Source organism: Buteo buteo, chromosome 1 (genome assembly GCF_964188355.1).
Source record: "Buteo buteo chromosome 1, bButBut1.hap1.1, whole genome shotgun sequence".
Lineage (NCBI taxonomy): Eukaryota > Metazoa > Chordata > Aves > Accipitriformes > Accipitridae > Buteo > Buteo buteo.
The window spans coordinates 66431517-66436822 of NC_134171.1; positions in this window are offsets into that span (position 1 = coordinate 66431517).

Sequence of the window (5306 nt, forward strand, 5' to 3'; positions counted from 1 at the left end):
TTTCCCTCTCTAGGGCGAAACACTGCCACGGCCATTCAAAACCTCAGTAACGTCTGCTCCCTTTTCATCTTGGCAATTAAGTCTTCCAGCCTCGGTACAGTCTAGTATTTCAACTACACTAAGAATGTAAGTGGCCATCACAGAAAGTGACCGACTCTAAGGAAACTAAAGGAAGTGCCTCCTTCATAACATCATCTGTTATTCCTTGTAGACAGCTGTTTGACACTTTCAATGAAGGAGTAACTGTCTGAATAAAAAAACAAACCACATATTGTTTATAGCTCACCATTGTTTGCTGAGAGCAGGCCAGCAATTTTCTTGTTCAAGTTAAATATTTAGAAATATTGATTGCATCTGCTGTTCCCAGAGCGCAGCTGTTCCAGACCCCAGAGTTGGTGTTCTGGTCTTCAGGCAAGGGACTGAGGATCCCCTCCTAGCTATTCTTCACTATCAAACTTAGAAAAGCAAGCAGCGATGGGAGGTCAGAGCACAAGCACGTTCTCTTATATCTGCTACAGTTCAGATAACAGTAACACCCTGAAGTGAAGCAATTTTGATTCAGACATTCTAGGTAAGTCTGAAACGGAATTAAGTGTAACATTACTCAAGTCAAGTCACATCATAGAGTATTTATGTTCAGTATAGGCAAAATACCTCAAATAATATAATTTTGAAGCAAAGAGAAATGAAGACACTAGACAGTGGCAGGACATGAATGAACATCGCTCTGTTTTCCTGTGTCATGAAATGAAACCCCAGGAATGCTGGCCGACGAGCCAACCTAGATGTTGGAGTACATGGCCTGCTCCACCTGTCACGTACCTTGGGAGACAGTGACCTAGAAAGAGGGGATTGTCCTCATTCTTCCACTGACACAAGGGAGGAAGACATTTCAGTGATACAGAACAGAAACAAAACCAAGACCCCCACTATAACCACAACTAGGCAGTGTTCAGGTGAGAAGTATTATGATACCCGTAAATCCAATGCTCTTTATGAGCAGTGGTACTGAAGTAAGTTGGAGAAAAGAAGGCAGAAGTCCAGGAGAAATCAAGACACAGGTGAAGTTTCACCAAGTATCCTGTATGTAATTTTGGTTACCAACTCACAAGATGAACAAAAAATCACATCATGGTCTGTACAGAGAAGGACAGTTAGCCTCACTCACTCAGAAAACAAAAGGGCCTTTTAATTGAAGGAGACAAGAAATTTGCCTTCTGTAAATGCAAAGTTTGTAGCCCTATGAACAGGGAGGTTTTGGAAGTGACTTGAGTACAAACAGACTGCATGCATATAAATATATACGAGTTTGTATGTGTGGCTGTGTAAAACTAACTTGTCTAATACAGAGCCTGATGACACGCTGGTGCTGCTGACCACAAGATTAGATAAGCATATGCAGTGATGAGATCTTCTCCAGTTTAATGTAGCTAACTGTCATGGTTTAAGCCCAGCCAGCAACTAAGCACCACGCAGCCGCTCACTCACTTCCCCCCACCCAGTGGGATGGGGGAGAGAATCGGGAAAAGAAGTAAAACTCATGGGTTGAGATAAGAACGGTTTAATAGAACAGAAAAGAAGAAACTAATAATGATAATGATAACAGTAATAAAATGACAACAGTAATAATAAAAGGATTGGAATGTACAAATGATGCACAGTGCAATTGCTCACCACCCGCCAATCGACACCCAGTTAGTCCCCGAGCTGTTCCCCCCTCCAGTTCCTATACGAGATGTGATGTCCCATGGTATGGAATACCCCTTTGGCCAGTTTGGGTCAGCTGCCCTGGCTGTGTCCTGTGCCAACTTCTTGCGCCCCTCCAGCTTTCTCACTGGCTGGGCTTGAGAAGCTGAAAAATCCTTGCCTTCAGACTAAACACTACTTAGCAACAACTGAAAACATCGGTGTGTTATCAACATTCTTTGCATATACTGAACTCAAAACATAGCACCTTACCAGCTACTAAGACGACAATTAACTCTATCCCAGCTAAAACCAGGACACTAACAGAACAAGGCTAGTTGTTGTCTTGTGTTGTACTAAGAAAACCTGAACATTTGAAAAGAGGGCAGCTGGCAGAGCTGAGGAAGAGACAGAGGGACAGAAGTGGGAAGGGCAGGAGGCAGCTGCAGTGCAAACTGCAGCCCAGCAGCAGCTTTGGCAGGGACTGCACAAGCAGCTGTTCGCTGTTCAGTTTGGTTACAGCTGCATCACCAAGAAGGAACATGGGGGGAAAAAAATGACAAAATAGCGTAGAAAAACGTCAGTGCTCTCCCCTTCTCCATTCACCAACTCTGTCACAGGAGTTATTGCAACCTCAGGCAAAACTGCTCAGATGCCCATGCTAATTAGGTCAAATCAGACAAGGTTGGAAAACATGGGAAAGTTCAAGTTACACACTGTAATACAAGCCTAAGCCTACTGTACTTTTCAGCAGAAAGTTAATTTAACAGGGAAAAAAAACAAATCAGAAAGCACATATCTAACTGGTTTAGCTTGTTTAAAACCACCAGGCTTCCTTTTGTAGAAATTAATAAAAAATTTTCTTAAGACAACATGAATATAAATTTCCAGATCCTTTCAGAATTTCAAAGGTTCTTTGTAGCAAAAACTGACATGTGTTATTGTTCTGTGTTACTTGTCACACAGGTAGTTCAGAAAACGGTGAAATGGGTACAGCTGCCACCATCTTTTATCTTCTTCTGTAACTAAAACCCCATCGGTGCTGTAGACGCACAAACAGTGAATACAGACTGCTCTTTCTTGGAAAAATGTGACAGAAAAGGTGTCTTGTAGAGCATGAAAAGCACAGATAAAATCTCACTTTGGAAAGAATTCTGCCTGGCAATCCCTTAATCCTGTTTTGAGATAGCTTCTTCCCTGCTTCCTTTGATATAATACGTGATTATGCTCAACAAAGTTCTACTGAGGTTTAATCCCAGTTTCCATCAAACAGCAGAAAGGCCAACTGTCCTCTGGGCTTTATGGGATGACACGTTGACAATTTTGTTCAGTTTTGCATAATCAAAACCAAACAACCTAATATGCCATGATTTACTTCTGCTTGATTTACTTTTGCTTCAGAACAATCAGCAAAACGTATCAGAAGCCCCAAAACAGTGAAGAAGGACTCTGCTTTATAGATACAGGTGCACTCGAGTGATTTATTTATGCAAGGTAACCTTGGCAATATCCAAAAAGTAGAACACAAAAGAAAAAACACTGCAAATGAGTCCAATTATTGGGACCATAGTGAAGTGTTGGTAGATAGGTAATGAAAATTTTAACTAGTACTTTACATTCCTAATAACACAGAACAGGCCCTTACCAAGGAGAGACACTATTGTCTCCTCTGATGGACCTGATTTAAAATAACAATAGTTTAATGGTCTCCACAGCAGTGTTTAGTCCAGCCCTTCCTGGGAAGTGTTAACAGAGAGCAAAATAATTTCTAAGTCATTTGCCAGCTGCCCTTTATCCTGGACACATAAATCAAGGCATGGCACCCACCAGCACATCCTAGAGCTGTAGCCAAACACCATTTCCCATATACCCACCAGCCCCATCCTCTCAGAGCTCTCTGCCTTAGCTGCCAACCGTCATCATATTCTCTCATCTAGAGTCGAGATTCACTGAGGCTGCAGCCTCATGGTACACTCACAAGTCAAATGGCTCAAACCATAAAGCAATATCATTTTCCTTTTGTCCCAGAGCTGTAAGGCTCCTTCAAAATCTGTTTGAAATCAGGAGGGGGCAGAGGTAATACAAGAGAAAAGGCTTCACAACCCAAGAAGCTACAACTATTGATGCAGGAAATCATTATTACAAAATTTGTTTGGTGAAGCCTGCTGAGGAAGAACTAAGACACTGGCTAGCATGGTACTATGCTGCCTTGCATCAAAGCCTTGGTGGACTGGCAGTGAGCTTCAGCTGTAGCCCACATGTGAAGTTGGTGTGTGCAGGATTGCTGCAGACTGTGTGCCATTTGCCTTCTGTAGGAAATTCAGGGGCCTCGTTTTCCAAGGTGGTGTCTCATAGCGCTTCCCTTCAGTGTTTACTGTAAAAGAAGAGGAAGGAGGTGATTTTCACCAAGAAGGTGTGTAAGGAAATGAGGCAGTAGAAACTGAGAGATGGAGGAGGATAGTCACAGGGGAATGGCAAAGTCAAAATGCCTGAACAAAGAAAGCACGTACGTCTTCACAAGTGTAATCTGGCAGAGCCCTTGTGCACTGAGAACCTCTTCTGCATCAGTGAGAGGTACTCCGGGACTGTGGGCTCAGTACCTTTGCAGGAGGTGTCACCTGTGCAGGAGGGGTTGGCTCTGTACTGGTAGACACAGGAGACCTTTGGGGTTTCTTCGTGTTGTCCTGCTCCATGGACAAGAGCAGATTTCTCACTTCTGGTTTGTGAAATTGTTGTTCGTTGTGAGATGGTGGCCACCTTCGGCAGTAAACACGGTCCTATTTCAATGAAAGTATCTCCGTGCATGTCAGTTGCTTTGGTATGAGTGTAAAATAATTTGTGTAGTTGGTGGGGATAGTGTTTAAACAAGGGAATCACTTTTTTATTCAAGGTTTTTACTCCTCTGTTGTCACAGAATCATAAAAGCAAACTGCTCAGAGTCATTAGAGGTGACCCACAGAGCCGTAAATCTTTTTTGCTTTGTTCATAATTTGACATGAAGGCTTGCAAGAGTGTGAGAGTTTCTGCAGTTTTCCTTTTCCTAACAAGCATCAGGAACACTAACTCTCTCCTCGCTTTTCCAAGGTGATGTGGTTCATTGGGGATCTTTCGTATTTGTTTTCTTGCTATAAAATGTGTTACAGCTTATTTTTCTTATTTGGGCATGAAATAGGAGATAGGCTTGACCTTGGCATTTGCTTACGTCTTGTGTAGGAGACCTCAGCAGCAAAAAAAGAACCCCTGTGGCAGAAGAAATATTCGCAGAGAGAGTGAACATGCACAGCTTCTGGTGCAAAGTTGATGCTTTCTGCCCCTTGGGGAGCCAGTGCAGTCTAGTAGCATGCTAGTCTCTTGCTGTACAAGGATCAGACTTCTTCCACCCTGCCCTGCTGTGTTAGTGTGCTAGGTAACCTTTGTTGGCTGTGTTAGTGTGCTAGGTAACCTTCGTTTAGAATTCCGCTCACGGAACTTTGTCTTTGTTGTCTGTAGATGGCAGCCAAGGATACTGACCTCCATTGCAAAGTGTCCTGAGATCAGTTGGAAAGCACAGTTAAATCCCTAGATTGTGTGTTATCATTTTATCGTTCATTCAGGTAATGACAAGGTTTAGCAGATTGAGC